General features: G+C 53.1%; 3 non-coding genes across 3 annotated transcripts; all 3 read left to right on the top strand.

The window, feature by feature from the left end:
• The first annotated feature begins 3,744 nt into the window (after nt 1–3,744).
• Nucleotides 3,745–3,816, top strand: TRNAC-GCA (transfer RNA cysteine (anticodon GCA)). The gene has a single exon. It is a non-coding gene; the product is annotated as a tRNA-Cys (tRNA).
• Nucleotides 3,817–7,053: 3,237 nt separating this feature from the next.
• TRNAC-GCA (transfer RNA cysteine (anticodon GCA)) lies at nt 7,054–7,125 on the top strand. The gene has a single exon. It is a non-coding gene; the product is annotated as a tRNA-Cys (tRNA).
• A 1,248-nt stretch (nt 7,126–8,373) lies between these two features.
• TRNAC-GCA (transfer RNA cysteine (anticodon GCA)) lies at nt 8,374–8,445 on the top strand. The gene has a single exon. It is a non-coding gene; the product is annotated as a tRNA-Cys (tRNA).
• Nucleotides 8,446–11,720: the final 3,275 nt, after the last annotated feature.

Below are 11,720 nucleotides of genomic sequence, written 5' to 3'. Positions count from 1 at the left end.
GGCCACAATAGCCGGAACTGGGCCAATCCAAAGCCAGGAGCCAGGAGCTTCTTCCATGTCACCCATGTGGATTCAGGGACCCAAGCACTTGGGCCATCTTCCACTGCTTTCTCAGCCATTAGCAGCTGGATCAGAAGTGGAACAGCTGAGACTTGAACCGGCGCCCATATGGGATAGAGGCTTCAAAGGCGGTGGCTTTACCTGCTACACCACAGTGCCGGCCCTGTCAGTGCAATCTGTTAAATGCATCCTAATTGTAGACATGTTCTTAAATTGAGAAAAATGGATATGAGGTAGATATCCTAAAGAGTGATAACTAGAGGGGCCGGCGCTGTAGCACAGTGGGTTAACGCCCTGGCCTGAAGCGCCGGCATCCCATATGGGTGCCAGTTTGAGACCTGGCTGCTTCATTTCTGATCCAGCTCTCTGCTATGGCCCGGGAAAGCAGTGGAAGATGGCCCAAGTCCTTGGGCCCTTGCACCCATGTGGGAGACCCGGAAGAAGCTCCTGGCTCCTGGCTTCAGACCTGCCCAGCTCCAGTCATTGTGACCATTTTGGGGGTGAACCAGCAGATGAAAGATCTCTCTGTCTCGCCCTCTCTCTGTCTGTAACTCTGCCTCTCAAATAAATACATAAATAAAATAATTTTTTTTACAGGCAGAGTTAGACAGTGAGAGAGAGAGAGAGAAAGGTCTTCCTTCCGTTGGTTCACCCCCCAGATGGCCACTAGAGCCGGCGCGCTGCACCAATCCGAAGCCAGGAGCCAGGTACCTCCTCCTGGTCTCCCATGCAGGAGCCCACCACTCCACAGCGCCAGCCCCCACACTGCTCTTGGATCTGGCCTCTGCCATCTGGAATCTTGTTATTTCTGTTGGCACCAGTGAGCTGAGTACATCCTGCTATCAACCCCAGGCTACAGACAAGTCACCATGAGATGACAGTGCCCCTCTTGCCCTTGTAAGTGCATCTCTGCTTTGGGGAAAGCCTTCTAGTCCTTCAAGGAGCAAAGATGTGAGCCTTACATTTTTTTTTTTTTTGAGCAGAAAGCGTGGGATTTACTGATATCTGTTCTTGTGAGGGTGAGCAGCAGGCGGAAGCAAGTACCCCTCAGAAACTCATCTCCTTCTAACCCTGCCACTCAAGGTCCCTTCCCCCACTTCCTCAATGGTTGGGTGAGTTAGATGTACAGTCTAAACTCAACAGGGCAGCTAAAGGGTGGGTTAGCCATGAATCCATTCTCACGTTCTGCTGTGGACCAACTTGTTCCCTCCTCAAACTCATGTGTGAAAGTCCCAACTTTCAATGATAATATTTGGAGATCAGGCCTTTGGGTGAGATAATTCGGTTTAGATGAGGTCCTCATAATGGGAGTAGTGCCCTTCCAGGAAGATGTGACCAGAGCTCCCTCTCTGCCACGTTTAGACGCAGTGAGAAGACAGCCAGGACCTGATGGACCGTGCTGGCACCTTGACCTCGGATTTCCAGCTCCAAAACCCTGAGAAGAAAATTTCTGTTGTGTAAGCCACCCAGTCCATGGTTTTGTTAGGGCAGCCTGAGCCAACTGGGACATACCCCACCCCCGAGAACTTTCTGATCCCTTCCTCATCGCCATGCCTTTCTAGAATTTTCACTCCATATATGATGGACCATTGCTCTGCCCAAGTTTCAAGGAGCATTTTCAGTAGATGCTTAAAACTGGTTCCAAGTCTCCTTGCAGGGGTATTGGATTCTGATCTTGGGGGAGGGTATCCTTGACAATAAATCCTCTCCTATCCAGCCTAATATCCATCTCCCCGCAATGATACAAAGCTGTATGCGTTGCTGCAATTATTCCTGGCACATTGTGTGTTGAATTGGGTCCCCAAAAAGACCTGGCCAAGTCCTAATCCCTGCACCTATGAGTATGACCTAAGTTGGAAATAAGGTTTTTGCAGATATAATTAAGATGTAAGATAATGGGGCTGGTATTGTGGTGTAGTGGGGTTGGGCCTCGTCCTGCAACCAGCCACCAGTTCAAGTTCCGGCTGCTCCGCTTCTGATCCAGTTCCCTGCTAATTCACCTGGGAAAGCAGTTGAAGATGGCCCAAGTCCTTTGGCCCCTGCACCCATGTGGGAGACATGGAAGAAGCTCCTGGCTTCTGGCTTCGGATTGGTGCAGCTCTAGCCATTGCAGCCATATGGGGAGTGAACCAGCAGATGGAAGACCTCTCTCTCTGCCTCTGTTTCTCTCTCTGTGTAACTCTGATTTTCAAATAAATAAATAAATCTTTAAAAAAAAAAAAAGCCTGGCCGACCAACACCATGATTGTGGACATCTAGCCTTGTCTGCCAAACCTAGAAGTTTCGATTTTATTGCACAGGGGCCAGTGCTGTTGGATAGTAGGTTAAGCCTCTGTTTGCAGCACCAGCATCCCGTACAGGCACTGATTCAAGTCCGGCTGCTCCACTTCCAACCCAGCTCCCTGCTGGGAAAGCAGAAGATGGCCCAAGTGCTTGGGCCCCTATACCCATTTGGGAGACAGAAGAAGCTCCTGGCTCCTGACTTCATATTGGCTCAGTTCTGGCTGTTGTGGCCATCTGGGGAGTGAACCAGCAGAAAGAAGGAAAACCTCTCTGTCTGTCACTCTGCCTTGCAAATAAATAATCCAAACACTCAGGGCCCGTGTTGCTTATTAAGTCAGCATGGGAATCCTGTTGTGCTACAGACTGCCCTCGGGCTTCAGCTCCTCTCCCACCTCAGCCAACTCCACGTGGATGAACCTTCTTGTCAGGGCAGCGCGGATTCCTTTGATCTTGCTGCCGCTTCCGCCTGGAACTCCTGCCCATCTCCCTGTTTGTTAGGTGGGCTCCTCAGAATGCAGCACCCATTTCAAACGCAGGGTATGTTATCGCCCCAGTCTCTGGCCAGCTCATGGTCGATGCTCTCTCTGGCGTGCCCACAGTACCCAGTTCACACCCTGCTATCATTTGTTGACACTCCAGGGACTTTCCTAGGCTGTTAGGTGCTGAGCCAGGAGCTGTGTGGTTATTAGGGTCAGGCACATAGTAGGCACCCACTAGATGCTTGTTAGGTGAGAGAAAGATGGCCGTCAAGGAATCTGACCGTAGGGCTGTGCATGGCTGTGGGCAGCAGAAGCCGCAGGCTGCTGGGCTGCCTTGCAGGTGCACCCCTGGGAAGGCCTTCCCTACTGTTGAGGCATGGTCCCTGGGGCCACGTGTCCTTACCCCGACTACTTTAGGAGAAGTGTCCATCCCCTCACACTATGGACACGTTCTGAGTAGGAGGGGAGCTGCTCTGACAAGCCTCACTCCTAAAATACTGATACCTCTCGTGCACCCGCTCCTTGGTGGCAACGTTTGGTCACGCACAGGCACAGAACCAAGCCAAACTGATTGGAGTCCTGCCCTAGCAATTCCAGACACAAGCCTTTTCCTCTGTGACCACCGGAGCCCAATGATGTGAGTGTACACGGATCGGAGGCAGGGTCTCAGCTGCGTGGGGAGCCCGCTTTGAAACACAAAAATTGATCCAAGAGAAAATCCGAGAAGAAAGCTGGAGGGAGTCGGAGAGCACTGGAGTTCCTGGAAGTCGAGTTCTCTGATATTTCCACTGCTGTGGCCCCAGCGAATCCCTTCTTTTATTTTACAGCAGCTGAAATCTAATCTCTGCTACTTAACCACCAGTGTTAGTGCAATGAGATTCTAAAGCTGAAATGATGCTAGTGAGAAACAGCATCCCAGCCAGGGGGTATAGCTCAGTGGCAGAGCATTTGACTGCAGATCAAGAGGTCCCCGGTTCAAATCCGGGTGCCCCCTTGTTTTCTTGACTCACATAACCCACCTTAGAGGAGCTCCTGTTTTGGAGGCAGGATTTGGGGGCAAAAGAAAGCCAGGAGAAGGGGAAAAACAAGCATCTTGAAGGGGCGGGAGAAATGGATGCTGGATAAGCAGTGGATCTCTGTCCACCAGAGGGAGTGATGCGGTCAGGTTGTAACTTGAAGCAAAACAAAACCTGGCTTGGCCCAGCAATCTTTGGGTTGGAGGGGGACAAGACAGGGAGGAGACGCCCGAGCACTGTGATATTGATGCGTTGTGATACCGATGGGATGAGCTGAGTGTTGCCATATTGATTTGATGAGCCGAGCATTGAGATACTGATGCACCGAGCTGAGTGTGCTTAGCGGCGCTGTTTCTCGACTGACAAAGACTCGACAGGAAGATGGTTTCTGCTTGCGGTCTGCTCAACACCAGAAGAGCCCTTGGTCTTGGTTAAGGCCTCTCCTGGAGAACAGAGCCTGGGAGGATGACCACATCGCCTCTGCAGTGGGATGGTGCCTTGGGTGCTAAGATACGTGTTTTTTTAAAAGGTTTATTTATTTATTTGAAAGTCAGAGTTACACAGGGAGAGAAAGAGAGGCAGAGAGAGAGAGAGAGAGAGTCTTCCATCTGCTGGTTCACTCCCCAGTTGGCCGCAACAGCCAGAGCTGCGCCGATCTGAAGCCAGGAGCCAGGAGCCTCCTCTGGGCCTCCCACAATAACGCTGTCCACCTTTGAGATCAGAGTCTCAGTGCACCAGCTGACCCTCCCCTCTGTCCTCTGATGTCATCAGGACGTCCTTGTCGGCGTGCCTGCAGAAGAGAAACAGCAGGGTGGACTCACGTTACAGCAACTTGCTCTCCAGGCAAGCAACCCGGCCCACGAAAATCAGCCCATGCCCACAGGACAGGCATCGCGTCCTCCTAATAACCTAATCGCTTCAGAAGGTTTCACTTCCCAGCACTGAGACGACGGCGATCTAATCTCACCTTGAGGGGCGCACCTGTGGCCTGGTGGTTAAGATGCCCACGTGCCGGCTCAGAGTGCCCGAGTTCAGTTCCTGGCCCTGCTCCTGCCCCAGCTGCCTGGCGTCAGTGCCCTCGCCCCCCACCTCCCACGGGAGACCTGGGTTGAGTTCTCAGCTTCCGGCTTCAGCCTCTGGCCCAGGGCCATTGTGGGCACCCATGGAGCGAACCAGTGGGTGTGAGCTCTTTCTCCCCACCCCCCTCTCACTCTGTCCCCATCTCCCATTCTTTCCCTCACTGTCTGCCTCTCCCTCTTCCCCTCCCTTTGTCTACCCCCCCATCTCCCTCTCTTTACCTCTCTTTCTCTCTCTCATAAATAGATAAGGCTAATATTTAAAAATGTTCAACATGAGTTTGGGGGTAGACGCACAATCTTGAAACCACAGAAAATATGATATTTTCTATGTAAAATAAAGCACTTATGTTTTTAAAGATTTACTTATTTGAAAGAGTGACAGAAACGGGGAGACACTTACAGACAGATCTTCCATCTGCCGCTGGTTCGTGCTCCAAATGGCCACACAGACTGGGGCTGGGCGAGGCAGAAGCCAGGAGCATGGCGCTTCCTCTGTGTCTCCCACGTGGATGCAGGAGCCCAAGGACCTGGACCATCTTCCACTGCTTTCCCAGGCACGTTAGCAGGAAGCTGGATCTGAAGTGAGGGGCCAGGATGCCACCTGGCTCTGATATGGGTGCCAGCGTTGCAGGTGGTGGTTAAGCTGCTACGCCACAATGCCAGCCGCGTATTTGTGTTTTAGGGGATGAATAGATCAACATTGCAAGTCTGAGCCCTTGAGGCCAGGTGTAACACAAGGGCGACGGCTGGGTCCCTGCTGTCCCTGCGGTCTCCCCAGCTGCTGCTGTGAACTGCGCCTCTGGCACGCCCTCCCCGGGGAGGCCGCAGCCTGCAGCCCACCCCTCTCTCCTGAATAATTCAGCTTTTCTACTACGCTTCCTTAGGGTTCTCTCTCGGCAACCACAGTTACCTGGAAACCCTGACTTCCTTCTCCCACCCCAGTGTCCCAGTGGCTTCCGGGTTATCTTCACGGTGGCATCTCTGGTCCTGTCTCGGCGCTGGCTGTTGTGGGCTCCTCTGCATTCCTGGCCCTCAGAGCCTGGTCTCATGCCCTGGACAACCTGGGCTCCTCAGGCCCATTTCCAGCTCAAACCTCCCCCCTACTCCCATGGTGGGGGTGGCAAGAGGCTGTGCAGGGGTGGGGTGGGAGCCAGCCGCTGGCCGCGCCACCAGGGTTCAGAGGACCGTGAGTGGCCCTGGAGACAAGGATGGAGGACTCCTTTGGCTGGGCTAGCAGGCTGGCTGGTTTGCTATCTTCCTCTCCTGCTGTCTGTGGGAACGGAAAATATCCCGCCCTTGGGAAAAGAAGGCGGCACAGCGGGCTGGCCCAGGGCGTGGAGGGCCCTCCCCAGCCTGTGTGGACAGCACAGGTGCCTTTACCTGGAGCCCTCCTGGACACTGGAGGCGGTGTGTGGGAGAGACGGCGGGTAGGGAGGGGTTCTGGGGAGGGCTGAGAGGGAGGCCACGTCCTTTGGGGCTTCTCCTCCGACGGGGTCTCTCTCGCTGAGTCCCACACGGATTGGAGGGCAGCTGCCCACTCGCTGCCTCCCGGCTCCCACAGGAGCTGCCCACAGGGAGCCGTCTGCCCTGTGCCGTGGGTTTTGGAACCCAGTCTCCCACGGCCTGCGGGCTCACACGTGCCCGTCCAAACCCTCCAGCACAGTGCGCTCCCTGAGAGCGACTCGGAGCTGTCTCCCCGCGTTTCTCTGCAATCCCGAGCCAGGGGCAGCGGGGAGGGTGGATAACGCATGCGTGGAAAAGCAGAAAGGGGGTCTCTGTATCTCCCGGCGGGCAGTGGTGGTCAGGTCTTGTCCCAGACCCACCCCTCTCCTGGCGCAGACCCCTCTGCTCCACAGTGCCCCCTAGTGCGTGAAAAGAGGAGACCAGGGTTCAGTTAATCTGGGAAAGCCAACGCCTGTCTAGGGTGGGCGGAGCAGATGGACCGGGATGCAGAGGGAAGAGATGGGCCTTGTGCTTTGAAGATGGTCAGTGGGTGTTTACAGGGGACCCATGAGTGCGAGGGCCAGGCTGGCGGGGGCTGGCTGCCCCTCCCAGGAACATGGCTATTATAAGTTCAGAAACACCAACCACCTGTACAGTTCAAAAGATATAATTAAGAGGTTATGGCAGGCCTGTGGGGGCATAGCTCAGGGGTAGAGCATTTGACTGCAGATCAAGAGGTCCCCGGTTCAAATCCGGGTGCCCCCTTAGCTGGGCTCACTTTTAGACTCCAGAGGGAGAGAAAAACTCCTGAGGTCTTAGTAAATAAGAAAGGGGGAAATAATGGCTATTGGCCCTTCACTCCTAACTTGTGTCCCAGGTGTCAGCTGTGCTCTGCACTGGGTTCTCTCTGCTCTAGAAAGACATCAGCTGAGCCACTCCACAGTGCTCCCTCTCATGAGATACCTGCTGCAGGCTAACTTTATAAAGGGAAGAAATTTGGAGTCTCAAGGGCATGGTGCTGGCCTCAGCTTGGCTCTGTCCCAGCAGAGAGGGAGCACACGTGGGGAGGAAGTGTCCACACTGCCCTCGGCTCTGAACCAGCAGAGTGGGCGCACAGGTTGGGGAGCGTCCACACTGCCCTCAGCTGTGTCACAGCAGAGAGGGAGCACAGGTGGGGGAGCGTCCACACTGCCCTCGGCTCTGTCCCAGCAGAGTGGGCGCACAGGTGGGGGGAGCGTCCACACTGCCCGCAGAGCACAATGAGGACGGCACCTCTAACACATGGAGATGTCCGCGGCAGATGAGCCCGCCTTCCCAGTCACGTCGGTCTCAGCCTCGCTGTGGTCCAGAACCCCGGCTCCCCTTTATACGTCTTCGATCTCACTCCTCCCTGCTGAAGGCCTGCCCAGCCTCCTCATCTGGAAGATCTTCCTCGTCCACTCCTCCAGGAAGCTCCCCCCCCCCCCCGACTCTCCCAGGAAGAGGAGCTCCTTACTGCCTGCCCCCACTCACCTGGAAGTGTTCTGGCTTACAGGTTTGAATCCCATTTGGATTAAGACTACTTGAGGAACAGGGGCGAGGTCTTATTTGTGTCCGAGCGGATGATGGATACAATATCTCAGTGTGGCCTGGAATCTAACAAGGCGGTGAGTGAATGACTGAGTGGCGTAATGAGCCCCTTCCCCAAGGTCACAGAGTTTGGAGGAGCTCTCCTTGGGCTGTGTGCGAGGTTCTTTAAAGACGCAGGCCAGGCTTAAGGGGGACACTACAGTCAAATGCCCTCTCTGGGTGTAGAGACCTGTGCTGTGCCTTTACCGCAGTGCTAGAGAGAGGAGGGCTGGAGGCAGGGTGGGGGGTGGGGGGAGCTAGCTGGTGGAGAGGGAAGGGGGGACTGCAGTGGAGAAGCGTGCCAGTTTCTGGAATAAACAGACAAAATAGCAGATTGTAAATATGTACACAGCCTGGGTGTGGTGCCATGGGTGAAGAGGTACTAACGAGAAGCCATCCATATGTGGGGGTATAGCTCAGGGGTAGAGCATTTGACTGCAGATCAAGAGGTCCCTGGTTCAAATCCAGGTGCCCCCTGCTTCTTTAATGCTTTTGATCACTGACTCAGGGGCCGGGATTTCTGCCCCTTCTCCCCCACATGTTGCCTTTGGTAATAAGATTTAGAGTCCAGATCAGGACATAAGAATCCTCTCCTGTCCATTCTTTGGACAAAAGCCACCCCTCCCTGAAGGTCAGGTTCAAGCTAGCTCAGCCGAGCCCCACCTGTACTGGGAACTCTTGCAGGCAACCTGTAGTGATTTGAAAATGAGGTCAAAAACGGTCCCACTCCCTTTCCCGGGAGGCCCTCAGGGGAGCTTCCTCTCCTACAGACCCCGGCCGCTCCTTCTCCCTCTCTGCTGTCACTTTTCCTTTCTTACCTGGGTCAGTGTTTGCTTGGTAGGAACAGCCAGCAGTAGACGCCACCTTACATATACTTTGAAAAATACTTAAGATGTAAGAAAAATACAACGTAAATGGGTGTGAAGAATCTCGCAGAGGATTCTTCGCTTCCTTTGATGAACAAAGACATTTTGAAACGATCTTTCCAATGAGGACAAATAAAAATCTGGAAAAAAGGAAACCAGCTCGTTAAAAGCATCAAAGGAGCCGACTGGTTAGACAGGAAACCCCACAGGGAGAGGCGTGGAGATGGGCCACGGGAAGCTACAGCGCCACATGGTGTCTGCTTGGGCTCCAGGTGCGGATTTCACTCCAGAAGAGGCGGCCGGGGGGGGGGTGGTGGTGGGCTCTCCGGAAGGGGAGCATGGGAGTCCGAAGAACTCTGGGTGCCCCAGAGGGCAGGCACTGCCAAACCCAGCTCTGGGTCCGACTAGGACCTGGAGCGATAGAAGAAACAGAAAGAAAAGCAGCCACTGTAGACACCTGTGGTGGGATTTGTAACATATGAATGGCCGGAGGAACTTAAGCACTGGAATTATGTTAAGATATCTTGGGGCCAGCATTGTGATACAGCAGGTTAGAGCGCCACTCGCAACGCTGGCATCCTATATGGGAGCCAGTTCATGTCCTGGCTGCTCCATTTCTGACCCAACTGCCTGCTAATGACCTGGGAAAGCAACAAAAGAGAGCTAAAGTATTTGGGCCCCTGCATCCACATGGGAAACTAGATGAAGCTCCTGGATTTGGCTTGGCCCCGCACGGTGTTGGGGCCATATGGGGAGTGGACCAGTGGATAGGTGAAAGATCTTTCTCTCTCTTCCTGTGTCTCTCATACTCTCTCTGTAACTCTAGCTAAATAAATAAACATTTTTTTAAAAAAAGAAATAAAGCGTGGGCTGGTGCCACGGCTCACTAGGCTAATCCTCCACCTGCGGCACCGACACACCGGGTTCTAGTCCCAGTTGGGGCGCTGGATTCTGTCCTGGTTGCCCCTCTTCCAGACGAGCTCTCTGCTGTGGCCCGGGAGTGCAGTGGAGGATGGCCCAGGTGCTTGGGCCCTGCACCCCATGGGAGACCAGGAGAAGCATCTGGCTCCTGGCTTTGGATCAGCGCAGCGCACTGGCCGTAGCGGCCATTTAGGGGGTGAACCAACGGCAAAAGGAAGACCTTTCTTTCTCTCTCTCTCTCTCTCTCTCTCTCTCTCTGTCTCTCTCTCTCTGTCTCACTCTGCTTGTAAAAAAAAAAAAAAGAAAGAAAGAAAGAAAGCATGGAGAGACAAAAGCATGACGAACACAGGATAGAAAGTAATGAGGGGCCAGCACTGTGCTGTAACAGGTAAAGCCGCCGCCTGCAGTGCCGGCACCCCATATGAGCTCCAGTAACAGTCCCAGCTGCTCCATTTCCCATCCAGCTCTCTGCTATGGCCTGGGATAGCAGTAGAAGTTGGCCCATGTCCTTGGGCCCCTGCAACCGCATGGGAGACCCAGAAGAAGCTCCTGGCTCCTGGCTCTGGATCAGCGCAGCTCCGGCCATTGCAGCCAAATGGGGAGTGAACCAGTGGATGGAAGACTCTCTCTCTGTCTCTGTCTCTGTCTTTGTAACTCTACCTTTCAAATAAATAAATAAATCTTTAGGGGCTAAAAAAGATAATATCTACAAAGTGCAAAGGCAGTCTTACAGAGTGGGAGAAAATACTTGTAAATCATATACCTGATAATAAATTAATATAGAGAATATATAGAGGGGCCAGTGCTGTGGTGTAGCAGGTAAAGCTGATGCCTGCAGTGCCGTTGTCCCATATGGGCGCTGGTTTGAGTCCCGGATGCTCCACTTCTGATCCAACTTTCTTCTATGGCCTCGGAAGGCAGTGGAAGATGGCCCAAGTCCTTGGGCCCCTGCACCTGTGTGGGAGACCTGGAAGAAGCTCCTGGCTTTGGATCAGCACAGCTCCAGCCACTGCGGCCATTTAGGGAGTGAACCAGTGGATGGAAGACCTCTCTCTCTCTCTCTCTCTCTCTCTCTCCCTGCCTTTGCCACTCTGTAACTCTGCTTTTGAAATAAATTAATTAATTTTAAAAAAAAGAAGACAAAGCCTAATGTTCCTATAAAGAACTCCCAAAGCTTAACAATAAAAACAAACATGACTGAAGGGCTTGAGTAGAAATTTCTCCAAAGAAGGACTACAAGGGGCCAGCACTGTGGTGTAGTGGATAATTCTGCACCTGCAGTGCCAGCATCCCATAAGGGCTCCAGTTCAAGTCCCAGCTGCTCTATCTCCTAATCCAGCTCTCTGCTGTGGCCTGGGAAAGCAGTGGAAGATGGCTCAACTGCTTGGGCCCCTGCACCCACGTGGAAGACCTGGAAGAAGCTCCTGGCTCCTGGCTTCGGATGGGCCCAGCTCTGGCCATTGCGGCCATTTTTGGGGAGTGAACCAGTGGATGGAAGACCTTACCCTCTCTCTTTCTCTCTCTCCCTGCCTCTGCCTCTCAAATAAATAAATAAATCTAAAAAAAAAAAAAAAAAGGACTACAGGTGGACAGTAAGCACATGAAAAGTCGCTCAATATCACTAACCATTAGGGAAACACAAATGCAATGTGATTCCACCTCATACACATTAGGGGGGCTACTATCACACAAACCAAAAACAGTGTTTGGCAAGGATCTGGGGAAATGTAGATCCTTGAGCCTTGTTGATGGGAATATAAATTGATCGGTAGAGCTGCTATGGAAAACTGCATGGCAGTTCCTCAAAAAATTAAAGGTAGAATTATTATAGGATCCAGCAGTTTCTTTTTTAAACAAAAGATTTATTTATTTGTTTGACAGTTACAGAGAGAGAGGGAGAGACAGATCTTCCATCTGCTGATTCACTCCCCAAGTGGCCACAATGGCCAGTGCAAAGCCAGGCTG

Source organism: Oryctolagus cuniculus, chromosome 3 (assembly GCF_964237555.1).
Source record: "Oryctolagus cuniculus chromosome 3, mOryCun1.1, whole genome shotgun sequence".
Classification (NCBI taxonomy): domain Eukaryota; kingdom Metazoa; phylum Chordata; class Mammalia; order Lagomorpha; family Leporidae; genus Oryctolagus; species Oryctolagus cuniculus.
Note: the sequence above shows the minus strand (reverse complement) of the source record. Positions and strands in the feature narration are given on the sequence as shown.